At 33.2% G+C, this 15,095-nt stretch overlaps 1 pseudogene; it reads right to left on the bottom strand.

Moving 5' to 3' along the window:
• Window positions 1-2,393: 2,393 nt before the first annotated feature.
• Window positions 2,394-2,519, bottom strand: LOC142873470 (uncharacterized; annotated as a pseudogene).
• Between the last annotated feature and the right edge of the window lie 12,576 nt (window positions 2,520-15,095).

The raw sequence follows: 15,095 nt of genomic DNA, 5'->3' as shown, positions 1-15,095 counted from the left end.
AAAGGAAATAGTTGAAAGGAAAAACCCAGAATAAAATATTTTAGGAAGACTTAGACTCGGTCTGGCTATGTTTAGATTTCTTCCAAATTTTGGCTTGGTTTTAAGCTTTATTGGCAGTCTCATTCAGAACTGTGGCTTTATCCTCTTTTTTTTCATTTGGCTAATATGATTTGTTAAAACATTCTCTGTTTATTTCTTCTTGCTTAACATTTTTCCACACAGCAGGCATAATGAATTTTTGTTTATGATGGGCAGTGCTGCCTGAATTATGGTATGGAATCTGGGTTTGGTTTCTTTGGAAAGATATTTTATTGCTCTTTAAGGGGATTTATGCAGCTTCTGGTGTTCTATCTCAGACATGAGTTTTTCTGAAATTGGTTGCTTAGGAGGAGTTATTTCTAAGGAAAATGAGGTAGTATCTGGCAACAAAAATAAAAGCACCACAATTTATTAGAAATGGATTTATCAGATTTTGCATTATCATATTTATCATATTAAACTATTTTTACATCTGAATTATGTACAATTTTTTAAAAGATGATATGCATCTTTTTAATTGAATGTCCTCAAGCTCTTTAAAGTGCCACATGCACTGGGGTCTGTTGATGCTGACCAATTACAGCAAACACATATTAAAATATACCCTCAAGGCGCAAAGGAGATCATGTTTCTTTGTATAAGGAATACTGACATAGGATACAGTTTGAAGTGAAAGTACCTGGTTTGTAGCTGAAGAAATAATTCTACCTCTTTGAGATGGCTCACTGTCAATTTAAATTGCATAAAATAACCTCCTAAAGAAACCAAACCACAATTTTCATGTTAATGTGAAAATGTACTGCCATACCATAGAAACTGACTTGACCTGTTAGTGCTTTCCGAGAGAAGAATATCCATTAATTTATTTAAATGTTCATTCATTTGTGGAATGCGTATTGTACTTTAATGAACAGATTTAGGAATGTACTTTTTACATCAATTATTATTGTATTTTTCTTGAGATTCAAAAAGAAAGGCAAAATTCCCCCAAATCCTTAGGTTGAATTCTTTTTAGTTTGTTTACTTGTAAGATAGCCATCCAAATGCCTGATGTCCCATGGAGTAATGAGCATAGACATTGAAAATAGGCTGATCTCCTTTGGGGTCCCAATTCTACCTCTCAGTAAGTTACTAAATCTATGTTGAGTCTCAATTCCCTCATCTGTAAAATAAAGTTAAGAATCACAACTTGAAAGTTGTTGTGCACATAAGTAATGTAATTAATGAATGCAAAATGCCTAGTATTACATCTGGCTGATACTATATGTTCAATTAAACACAGCTGATGTTACTTGTATTATTATGCACTCAATAGTAATGGATATATCTAGAAAAACACTTTGAAATAGAAAAATGGGCATCTGTGACATGTTTCTGAAAACATATACTTTATATTTAATGACTGGCAAACAACATGTGGATCAACAACATAGACATGGTATTTTTAAAAGCAATACTAATAGAATAGTGTAGTGTAATGTTTCTCTAATGTAGTTCCTTGTATAAATTTTGGAATCAACCCCTCGAGATCAAAGAACTTGAGGAGAATTTCAGTGGGGAAACAAAAATTGACTGAAGTGGTGAAAAATAAGACCGAGGATAAATGGATGGAAAGTAATATTACTGGTATCTTTTTGTTTCCTTAGGTCTAGAGTTGCTGTGTAGTTCCTACATTATAGTCATTAGGAGCACAGATTCTTGAGTCAGAATGCTTGAGTATGAATCTATTTACTAATTCTGTGGTCTTAGATAAATTACATTCCTCTTTGCTTCCATTTCCTTACCTAATGTTATAAAACTGGCCTAACAATAATACCCCATAGAGTAAATTTTATGCTTCCTTATGATGTACATGTAAAGTGTTTAAAATGATACCTATACGTAGTAGTTAGTCAATAAATTTAGCTAATGCAATTATGTATCGTGAAAAACAAAATTTCTATTCTCATCTTACTTATATGTACAGAAATCAGATTAGAGCTATGAGAAATTTTCCTCATGTAAATAACATTTCTGCATCTTACATAAATCAGCATAAAAAATCAGAATTTAATATATTACATAGTAGACCTTCAGTATTTTATTTTTCTTATCATTTACATATTATAATTCTTATAGTACAAGGCTCCTCCCCAACACAAGAAGTATATATAATTCTACTGTGTGCCTGGTAGGGGAAAGAACTATAAGTATTTGGTGAAAAGCTCTAATGATCGCCACATTCTGCTTCACTGCAGAAACATTATGATGATGATTATGGAGTTCAGTCCCCTAAAATCTGATGTGGTCTTATATGTCATATTTACCACATATTTTTTATAATATCCAAACTAATTTTTAATTCTAGCAAGACAATATGTTCAGATACAAAAGTTAGAATTGATCCTATGTTGAGCTCTAGGGGTCTGAAGAAGAATAAGACATTAAACTGATGAGAACAGATACTACCTTTGATCTTAGCCAAAAGGCTGAGGAGTGATTGAAGAAGAATGAAAGTTCCTACTTTCATAGAACTCACAGTCCAATGAGGGAGTCAGGCATGTAGCCAAAAACTTTCAATGTAATAAGAAATCTATTGTATTAGAGGCTTGATGAGAGTGTGACTACAGTACACCGGAGGGAGTGAAGATCTGGGCCTAGGCTACATAGAATGGCTCAGACAGAGATTGCACTTAAGCTTGGGTTGATGCATGACTAATAGATAAGTATTAAACATATGATAAAAATTTATGATAGGTTTTAACTAATTTTTTTAATTGCCAGGCTCTACATTTTGCTCCTACAGTATGCACAGATTCTTCATTGCACACACAATGTTTGGGGGACAGTTAAGGTGATAGTTCCATCATGGAGAAGAGGTAAGTCTGAAAACAAATTCATGCCACATCATGAAGGATTTTGGAATACGTTAGTAAAGCAGTTTTAATGTAATTCTCTAGTCAGCAAAGATAATCAACCAAGTTTTTAAAAAGGGGACATGAAATGTTCTGTACTTTGTTGAAAAGGTCCTCTTGAACCACAGAATGGGATGTAGGGATGTCAAACTCACTGAAAATAGCAATTTTTGAAAAAAGAAGTAAATTATTCTGTTTTTACATTTCAGACCTTTTTAATAATGTATTTTCAATATAGTGCTTATATTCAATATTACACCTAGCTGAGAACTCAAATCTTAAACATTTTTGCACTTGATTGAGCAAAAGATTATACAGAAGTATTCCTCAAATTTATGTTTGGGTTTGGCTGACTTCGACTTTTCCTTATGGACATTGTATTTCTGGAGAACTATCTAGTGTCAAATGCATTTTGCCACTGTCATTCTAAATTTTAATTCTTGAAATATGTGAGTTGAATATGATAGATGAACTCTGCGCAAGAAGTGGTATAAACACCTCCTTAAGAACCACAGCTGCACTTGCACCAGTACTTGAAGTGAAATTGCAGGAAAACCTCTGAAATGAGGAAAACATAAAAAGTAGAACAGTTTACATTTATAGAGGAAACACTTAATTTAAAAAAATATAAAATATCTGAGAAATATTGAAGTCAGAATTTTTATTATTATATTTTACACATTTTATGTAATTATGGCATTTATGAAATATATGGTTCAAGAAGATCACATGTTACTAACTTACTGAGAATAGTTCAAAATATGCACCAGCTTAAATATTTTTAATAAGACATAAAGTTTAAAATACCTTTCATACATTAAGGTCAATTGCTAAGTATAAAAGTCATTGAAGTGGTAAAAGTGAAAATTATGGTGCACCTTCATCATGCCAACATTGACTGAAGAGCTCATTGCATGTAACCAATGAAATGAAACTAGCCGGTATTAAAAATACTATGATATAACTTTTTATTATAGAAACTTTATGGAAAACCTTACTTTATGAAAAAATGTCACTTTTGAGGAAACTGATGATTTACTATCTATGAAATACAATTTCCTTCTTACTTGTCCCATCCTGTAGACCAACAGGGAATGGAATAGTGGAATGAATTAGAATTTGGATTGAAATAGACATGGATTGAATGCCTGGTTTTGCCACTTATTAGCTATGGCCTTGAGTAAGTTGGTAGAACTTCCACATCTCTATTTCTGCATGGTAAATTGAGGATTGTGACAGTTAACATATAGAGTTGTGCATATGAAGGAAATGATGCATAGTCAGTTCAGTGGTTAGGAGCCATTGATATGTGAAGATAGCTGTAATACTGCCATGAGTTCACTGTTAATGGCATGCTACCTTCTCCCACACAGATCCCATTTTCTTGATGTTCATCATCCTTTAAATTGAACAAAATCTTATTTTCCAAAAAGCTTGGAATAAAAATATTTCAATGACAGGTAACATATTGCGTTATTTTTATAAACATCAATTGATGTAGCAATTAAACAAGTTGTGCAACAAAGAGAAAGCTGGAACATCCATTGGAAACAACAGAATTCCACAGAGGTGGCACAGGATAGGAGTACAAAAAATACTAGTCTGAACTTGATATCAAAGCTTCACATCAGATTGGCCCCTTAATGTTCTTAGTGCTTTGAAATATGTATGCCCAAAGATGATATACTGTCTTCCTCCTCCAATTTCTCTGCCAGCCTGTCACCTCTCACTACACCTCTCACTATACTATACACCTCCCATTAAATTCTAAAGAGCTTTGTCCTGTCTTTGAACCTGCCGATCACTTCTCTCTTTCAACTTCTATTTGTAACCTTGAGTTCTATGATGCCACACTCTTCTGGTTCTCCTGATACTGACCTAATCATCTATTCTTTGTTGCCCTCCTAAGTATTGTTCCTTCCGTGATCCTTTAATGTTTTTTTAATTCTCAGGATGCTAACCCCTATATTTTCCTCACCCTTTCTGGGCAATTGCATCTAGTTTCATGGTTTTACCTGCGTATTTATCTACATATTTGTTATTGGAAAATGAATATTTGTACCTTTATTAGTTTCCTATTGCTGCTGTAACAGCCACAAGCTTAGTGGCTTAAACAACACAAATTAATTCTCTTACAGTTCTGGAGGTAAGAGGTCCAAAATCAGTTTCACTGGGCTACAGCCAAAATGCTAGCTGGGCTGTTTTTGTGTTTTTTTTTTTTTGTTTTTTGTTTTTGTAAGGGTTATAGGGAAGAATTCATTTCCTTGCCACTTCCTACTTTTACCTCCCAATCCTATGTTACTTGGCTTGTGGTTCTTTCCTCCATCGTCAAAGCCAGCAGCATAGAATTTTCTATTTTCTCTTCTAATCTCTCCTTCCATTCTTATATCCTGTCTGTCTAACTCTGCTCCTCCTGCTGTCCTGTTGTGAGGACTCTTGTGATTACATTGGGCCCAACTGGATAATATAAGATAATCTTCCCACCTCAAGATGCTTAATCACATTTAAAAAGTCACTTTTACTATGTCAGGTAGTATCTAAAAGTCCTTTTTACCATGTAAGGTTCTGGGGATTAGGCCGTGGACACCTTTGGGGAACCATTTGTCAGCCTATAAAAGTACCCAAGATTCTGATGGACATATACAACTAGATATTTCACAGGCATTTCAAACTCAACTTGTCAAAAACCGAATTCATCATATTATCCTAGTTCCTAGGCCAAATTCCTTTTTTATATTCCACTTGTCAGTTGGTGGTAAAGCTATCCCCTCAGTCACCCAAGTCAGAAATCCAGGTGTCACCTACAACGTTTCCTTCTTTTGCTGCATATAGTAAATTGTGGCTTTTTACTTTTCATTTTTAATTTCCATCCCAATAACATTGCACTATTTTAATACAGAAATTTTTACTTGTTTGCCTTTAGTTTCTCACTCTCAAAGGCATTATGCTTGCCTTCATCTGCTGATGCATATAAAAGCAAATCAGATTATTCCATCGCCTTACTTCTTTCATGTCCCCATCATCTACAAAAGAAAAATCAAAGCTTCTCTTATCAATCTATTTTTTCAGTTTCTCCTGTTAAACTATAACCACCTTGAAGGCAAAGCTTATTCTTTGCACCTGGCACCTGGCACCTGGCATAGGACCTGGCTATGCTCAAAGAGTATTTCCTGATTTGAGCAGAAGTTCTTTATCATGAAATAAAAGGTCCTTTATAATGGGGCTGCATATTTCTCTCTCACCTTATTCATAGTAATAGCAGAATTTATACACAAAGTCAGATGCCACTATGTCTTCATAAAAACAATTTCTTCCCTTCCTGGGCAAAAAGAATACATTTCCCAGCTTCCTTTGCAGATAGGTATGGCCATGTGACTGCTTTCTAGGCAAATGGAAGTGAATCCAACTATTTCTAGGATTGGTGCATGGAAAACTCTCCTATGTGATTAGCTATGCCTATCCTCTCCTGACAATCTCATACAGAAAGATCTTGGAAGCCAAATATTGATGATGGTGGAGTTACAAGATGGAAGGCTCCCAGTTGGCTGAATCATCACACTAAAAAGGGATTCCTTGAAATCGAGAGCACTCATTTTGACATCGTAAGCATGTGAAAACTTCACTTCTATAAGGTTTGAGCCAATCTACTTTTGGGGTTTGTTTGTTATAGCAGTTGGCATGACTTTAACTAATATGCACGCCATACAGAATCAGAACTAACTGACTTTTTCTTGCAGTCTCCTCTATCTGGAGGAGAGTTTCACCTTTGTCATCCGTAATGATTTAGCACAGACAATACCTGCTTCAGAAAAGCTTCCTTGGGCCCCACATTTTTGGTAGAAGCTTTCTCTCATTTCCACAGAAAGTAAGCTTAGTTCTGTTAGAATAGTTCAACATTAAATTGAAATTATGTTCACCTGTCTTGTTTCCAACTTCCCTAACAACCAACATTTAAATTTCATAAATGTCAGAAAGCAATCATTTTGTATCCTTAGCCAATGTGGCATTGTGTTCCTGGCTGAAGATACAAAATTACTTCAATAAGAGTGCAATAAATGCTTATTGGACAGACCTCAATACAATTTCCTTACCTATAAAAATAATATAATACTTCAGATCCCATATGGTTACTGTGATGATTAAGTGAGGCAATACATGCAAAGCACCTGGCACATAGCAGGTGCTTAATAGGTGTTCTTTTTCTTTCCTTCACAGAGCCTTTCTTAATGACTTTGGTGCATGGTTTCATCTTTTATCTTAATTGTCTCCACTTTAGATTTCAAACTGGCTCTCTACTTGATAATAATTTTGTGTATGTAATAATTTTCTCTCCCCATCCAAATTGTAAACTTTTTCTGGATACAACTGCTTCTTATCTTTTTTTCTAGCCTCATTGCACCTTGGACAGAGGAGGTGTTCAATATATACTTTTTAAGTTGGCTGAGTACCCTCTATATGTGTTCTATTATGTTACATTAAAAACAGCTCTAAAGCCAGGTCTCCATGACAGCAAACAAATCTTTGGCCAAGAAATAAGCCAGTGCATAAAACATGCTGTCAACTTGGCTTTCATACTAAACTATGCAGGTGTGTCTCTGTTTAGGGAGTAGAATATTATGGAATATCAGTGCCAATTTAGTGGGGGGGTGAGGTGAGGGTTGTGTGTATGTATGTGTACATGTGTGCTACAGGTAATCTATAAAAAATGCTAGATTTACTGGCTGTACTTAAGGAGCATGTATATATGCACTGACTCTAGAATAATACAAAGTTTTGTCATGACTTCACACAGTTTCAGGCTATTTGACATATCCTAAACTCCTCCAGGAATGTGTCCTATCTTAAACTCATCCTCTATAACGACAATAGTCTGCATTCAATATCTTCAATTTACCTGTGATGCCAGAATTATAATATCAAGGAAATCCTGGGAAGTGGTTTAGTTTACTGAGAGTGTTAAAAGAATGGGTATTCAGGGTTGAGAAGGAGATTAGCTAAATATTATCTGAAGAATACAGTACAAGGAATGAGAGCACAGAATCTTGAACCAGACAACTTGAGTTGATGTTTCCGATATTGTTCTTTGCTGTGTGATGCAGGTTTGCTCAAGTTTGTTCAAGTATTCCAGAGTTATTTGTTAAGTGCTTCATTTATTCCAGACTGTCTTTGGTGCTCAGGAAAGAACAATAAACAACATAAACAAAAATTCCTTTGGCCATGGAACTTACATTCCAATCAGAAAAGGCAAGCAATAAACAATAACAACAAATATATGTGAATGTTATATAGTCAAATACTCCAGTGAAAAAAATGGAAGAGAAACAAGGAAGATGGATAAAGAGTGCAGGGGTAAATAGGTTTTCGTTTTTAATAGGGTGTGAGGAAAGACCTCACTGAGAAGATGGAATTTGAGAATAGACCTTAAGAAAGAGAGGGAAAAGGTTCTGCAGATATCAGGGAAAGCTTGCTGAGAAGGGAACAGCAGGTGTAAAACCTCTGAGCAACCTAAGAGGAGAGGAAGAGGGAAAATGTATAAGCTCCTTAGGCTGTTTCCAGTACTTTGGTTTTATTCTGCATGATTTGGAAAGCAATGAAAATGTTTTGAGCAGAGTTGTGGCCTAATCTGATTTACATTTTTTGAGGATCACTCTGTTTTCTGTGCTAGAGGGAGATTGAAGTGTGGAGAGGGCAGAAAGAGGAGACAAGTTAGGAGCCTCTTGCAAAAAGTTTAGCCAAGGGTTTAAAATGGGGCTTTGGCTAGGTGGTATCAATGGTGATAATAATAATGATAAAACAATTTTTTTTAAAGATGTGATTTTGCTCGGGCTGAAGTGCAGTGATGCCATCATAACTTAATACACCCTGGAACTCCTGGTCTCACGTGATCCTCCTACCTCAGCCTCCTGAGTAGCTGGGACTACAGGTGTGTGCCACCAGGACTGGTTAATTTGTCTATTTTTTTTTTTTTTTTTTTTTTGTAGAGATTAATGGTGCCCAGGCCGATCTCAAACTCCTGGCTTCAAGTGATCCTCTTGCCTTAGTCTCCCAAAGTGCTGGGATAACAGGCATGAGCCACTGCACCCAGCCAAGAGGTCAGATTTAAGAACATATTTTTGAAAATAGAGCTAATAGGCTTTGTGGATGGATTGCTTTTAGGGAATGAGAGAATACAGTCAAGGATAACTCAAAAATTTGGATCCTGATTAAGTAGAAGGACGGAGTCACCATTAAGTGACAGGGGAAAGGTTGTGGAGCAAATTCAGTTGAAGGAACATAGGAGCTACCTCAGTTTAATAAGTTTGGAAAACCTGTTATAATCAAAGACAGTGAGATATATGAAACAAGTTCAGAGGGAAATGTCTAAATCGGAGCTATGAATAATTATATCCATTCATCAAAAAGATAGTATCATATTTAAAGCCTTAAGATTAGATGAGATCAGCAAGTGAGTATAGGTTCAGGGCCTGTAAAATGTGCACAGTGATAAGACCTACAATGGTCCATTGTGAAGATTAAAAAAGCTATATATGTAAAATTTTTAGAGCATTGTCTGGTACATAGTAATCCCTCTATGAATAGATGTGTTTGTTTTCCTTTAAGCACAATAGAATGATACAATTTTGTTCAGATACCATGTATGACAAGTTATATTATTAAATGAAGACTCGACATCATTTGACACAAACACACTTCTCACACATCTCCAAAGCATATTTTTCTACAGTAGTCTCGTATAGTAAAATAAAATAATTGAGTAATATTGGAATTGGAATTTGGCATATTTCATTTGTTTTGACTTTTCTTCTGATAGGAACTAGCATCTGTTTCGTGTCCCTATTCTATTCTTCTATAATATCCTGTTGCATGTCACTCTCATTTCACTTATTTTCATATATTATAATTTGCATATGTGTTGTCCACAAGATTATGAAATCCTTGAGAATAGGGATGTGTTTTAGTTATCTTTGTAGTTCCAGTTCGTAATACATGCCTAGAACCCTAACACTAATAAATACTTGGTGAATGAATGGAATGAATGAGTGGATATCGGCTATGTCCTAGGCATTGTACTAGAGCTCTTTGACATATAGATTTATTTATTTATTTAATCACAACTAGAGCACAGTTACATTGGTATTAATAAACCCATTTAAAAGATTAAATAATTTCTGCACAGAGGTCAATTGATATGCTTGCAGTAACAATCTAGTTAGTTGCAATGCTTATGTTGTTATTATACCACAGGAACACCATAAGGCCCAAGATTCCCTGATGTTTCCAAAAGTCTCTTACCAATACAAAAGTTCCTTTTCTTTAATATTTATGAAAGACAATTATTGATTCTTGACTGAACTAAGTTCAAAAATGGATAGACCATTAATTATAAAAAAATCTATGCTATTATTAGATAACCTTGATTAGTAGCAATCCTTCAATATATTGAGCCAATAGAAGGTAAATTGTCATAATATTTTAATGGGCATTTCATATATATATGAATATGTATATTATATAGAGTATACTTTTTGAACAATCATAAATCTACAAAAAAGTTGAAAGCACACAGCAGGCATAATACTTTTTTTCCTGAACCTTCAAACACTTCAATGTACATACTTACATTCTCCTACATAACCACAACATAAACATCACAAATCATGAAATTAACATACATGCATTATTACCATTTGATTTTAAGTCCCCATTCAAATTTCATCAGTTGTGTCAACAGTGTCCACAATAGTAAAAAAATCCAGTTCAGAATCATGTGCTATATTTCACTGTCATATCTTTTTCGATATGGAACAATTCCTCAATTGTTCCTTGATTTTCTTAATCACAGCACTTTTGAAGATTACAAGCCATTTATTGTATTGAATGTCTCTCAAATTGGGTTTGTCTGTTTCTCTATGATATATTCAAGTTATGTGTCACTGTCATATCACTGTGTTCTCAGTGCATGCTATTAGGTGGCATGTTATTTCAATCAGTCCCATGATAATCATAGTGATTTTTTTTACTTGATTAAGGTAGACTTCTTCACTGCAAAGTTAATACTTAATAAGTATTTTGCACAACTATGTCAGTATCCCATTTCTCTACAAAATTTCAATTGATTCACTTCCTTATTACAATTTAGGATTTTTAATATTTTTCAATGAGTTATACTCTTTCATTGATTATTTTGATGCTAGAATTATCACAGATTTGCCCACTGGAACCCCTTTCAAGCTGGCTTCTGTATTGTTTTGACATGTTCCCATTATTCATAGAGCACCTCCTCCTTCCTGGTAGATGAAAATGTTCCAGGCCCATTTTGTATTTTCCCTGCCACAGCCTGAAAAAACAAAGGGAAGAGAAGAAATGAACCAGCAAGTGATATTTTAAAAGCAAAAATGTACATACTCTTTTCTAATTTAGTTTTTAAAGATTTTCTATAAAAAGTTTTTCTTTATTCTTGTTACATACTTCAAATTTTATTGCAATTATTTATGTCTCTGCCTTTGATCAAGTCAAACTTCTAGTAGATGATAGGCACAAAATCAGGCAATAGAGATTTTTTTTTCAGCTCACAGTTGTTTCCTTGCTTGCAGGATTTCATTGTGTATCTAAATATAGAAGCAAAGAATTTCAGGGTTGAAAAAGATCCTAGAGGCTATATGATTCAAGCCATCTCCTCCTACAGAAATTGCTTTGTGGATTCTTGATTGACTGTTACCCAAAGTTTCCTTGAACCATCACAGAGACAACTTCACCTACTTTTTGAGACTCCTTTCTCCATGTTAGATAACTCAGATCTTTAGAATTGAATCAAAATGTCTATTTCTCTGATTTTCATCCATTAGTAATAGTTCTGCATGATGGTACAAGAGAGAAAGGATATACTACCTTTTCTACACAAGAGCCCATCAAATGCTGGAAAAAACTTTGATTCCTGCCTTGTTGGCCTTCCAATATTCCTTGCTACTAGTGAAACTTCTCCCATTTCCTCATTTCTCACAGTATATGTTTTCCTGATCCTTTATTTGTTTATATCATAAGAGTATATTAATCTACTAAGAATACAGAAAAATACTTTCAAGACTTTAATCTCTCTATTTGAAATTTAATAATATAAAATTGTTTTTTTATATATGGGATAACTAAGAAACAATTTATCTGTGTTAATTCAATGAAAATCAATCTCCAGGGGAATAGGAAATTACCTTGCTGCAAATTCAGAAATTGCTTGAGCTGCACTTGATATGCACTGGAAAGTGCACAGTCTAGTTTCTGTATACAGGTACATTGCAACACAGTCATTTTTTAGTATTTTAGTAATTCATTACATTTCATTTTCTACAGTTTATCTAAAGACAAATATATTTAATTTTTAAATGTTATGTTGAGTATTAAAGGTTTTTCTTTAAAGAAAAATTTTAAGTGAATTCCCAAGTGTAATTGAGAACACTTCAGATCACTAGAACTTTAATTAAATTCCAGACTCATGAGCCCTCTGTTGAGAAGGGCTTACTCCTGATCCCTAATTTGAAGCCTTGGGATTTTAGGAAAAACATTATTCAATTCCACTGACATGGAGGTCCAGAGGGTGACTACAAACTATGGTGAGAAAAAATTGAGAGGCCATATCAAAATATCACAAAACAATTCTCTGTGTGTGAATTCCTAGTGGGTATCTCAGACATTTTGAAAAGTAAATGTCTTTAGCAAATCTCAGTGATATCAGTTTATGACTTTCTTTAAACCCGAGAGTAATTATGAAAAACCAGTAGATCTTAACTTTGAGCTCTGATTTGATAAATTACTTTTTAAACCATGATTGAGAAATAATTGTACGCTTCTGGGTTTTTTTGACCAGAATGTAATGAATATTGGGGAGACCATGCCACAATTTTTACAAATGTTACATAGCAATTCGTATTCATGATGTGTAGTTTTAAGATTATGAGTTTTTAAATTGGCTCTAGGACTCTGAGTTAGAAATATATATAGATAAATAATAGGAGAATAAAATAATAGCATTTCTATGAGAAAAATAAAAAAAGGATAATAATAAAAATGATAAAAACATACCAGTGGCATCATCACTCTAAACAATTCACGTTTATTATTCCATCTGAAAAACAAAGGGAAAAGACACATCACTCTAGTTTCCTATAACTTCTAATCACAGATGTGGAGTCAATTATCCAGATAATTTTTTCAAGAAAAAAATGCAGACCTTACTCATTTCAGATGAGCAAGCAAAACATGATCTTTTACATATATAGCTTCTTAAGATTTTGCAATATGTTTTAATGTATTTTATCTTTTTTGTTTGTAAAAGACACTTTTAACTGAAATTAAAGTAAATCATCTATCTAAAGGAAAGAAAATTTTCTCAAAATGATAACATGGTTGTCAATGGAGAAAGTATAATGGTCAGATACTGGTAATTTCATTTTATGATTTTTTAATGATATAATTTTTAAAAATATTTTTCTGCAAAGAGTTGATACCATGTAATGATGTAATTTAATATTTTAGTTTTGATAGTTGTGATTAAACATTTTAATTTCCTTCTAAAAGTAATTAATCCTTATGTAAAAATAAAGCTTCTCTTATTCTATATAAGATGGTTTCATAAACTGATATTTCTTCCTACTTTCTGTCATGATTATTTAAATTTGGCAATGGAAACAACAAGAATATGTTTTTTGGCATGTTTTATAATGAACATTAATATCTTTTTGACTAATAATAGTGAATATTATTATGTAGGAATATATTCCAAGACAGTTCTTATAAGGCTAAAACACAATAATAATAGAAATGTCAGTACAAAGATTAACAACTATAAATATAGAGAATAGATATGTTGTAGTTTGCTTAAAGAGCTACTCTTAAACAGTCTATTGAAAAATAGTAGGCAAACTTTTTATCTAATTATCTTATTGAGACGACCAACTACTCCTATATTAAAAGATTCCATAATAAAATATTTAAAATTTAAAACTTTACCATTTTCTATATTTCCAAATTTCCACCATCATTGAAAGTAGTAGGCTTTAATATAAGGATTTCAGGGATTGAAATAAATATAACAATACATTAACTATCAGGGAAAAAATGAAAACTTAAAACAAAAATTGATTTAAAGCAGCAATTATGAAAAAGAAATAGGTTCTTTGGGATAATTATTTTTCCTAATTAATTAACTTCCTATTCATCCATCATTGTTAATAGCTGGAATTTAATTCCAAAACTTATCAAATATTAAAAAGTAATGCCAAGTGATTACAAACATTTGGTATAGTACCTTTTATTCTGAGTAATTAGAAATATACTGAAAGCAACTTATGATTTCATGGATTTAAAGGTTAGTGTGATTTTTTAAAGTGCCCAGTTCTGCTGTATATCTCCTGCCATTTGTGTGTGTTGGAGACATTCTGCCTTCCTCCTCTAATGAAGTGCATTAGTCAAGAGCTCAGTGACCTCTGACAAGGCTCAGTATGGGATTATAGCCTGACAGGAGGCAGCTGGAAGAAATACTCGACAATTCACACTTAAAGTAATCCCTGAAAATTGCACGGCAGTTATGAGGAAGTAACAGTTTGGCTCCCTTGTGAAAAAGACTAATAAAAAGTATTTCAAGTAGAGTTTTGGGACACTAACTGTAGTTTCTGAATTAAAGCTAGATTATCAAGTTCTCTCAGCACCAGTCAATAAGGGAGCACGTTTTTATAAATAGATTCAATCTACAACACTATTTCAAACAGCTACCACTTTAGTCCGTTGATAGAAACTTCATTTAGCCAATGGATTATCTATAATTGACTAACTTCTTTAATAGAGTTTTAACACATCTCACATGTAAAAACATTTCAGTGAGGGCTCACAGAGAATAATAGTTGTAATCAGAAATATAAAATGGTCATTTACTGTAAAAATTATGGCAAGAAATCAATAATACAGATGTTTATATGTTGAGTTGTATTTTTCTAACATGCTATTTTGTTTAAAATGGGTGTTGTTTCTAATAACAACTGCTCTACTATAATTTTGCTTAAAATCCCATTGTTCACTTAATGGCAAAAATATTTTGCAAAAATAACTTTTAAAGATTATATATTTAATACATCAAATATGTTAAATAATATAGAATTATTATCATATATAATA

Source organism: Microcebus murinus, chromosome 10 (assembly GCF_040939455.1).
Source record: "Microcebus murinus isolate Inina chromosome 10, M.murinus_Inina_mat1.0, whole genome shotgun sequence".
NCBI classification, from domain to species: domain Eukaryota; kingdom Metazoa; phylum Chordata; class Mammalia; order Primates; family Cheirogaleidae; genus Microcebus; species Microcebus murinus.
This window is presented reverse-complemented; position numbering and strand designations above follow the sequence as displayed.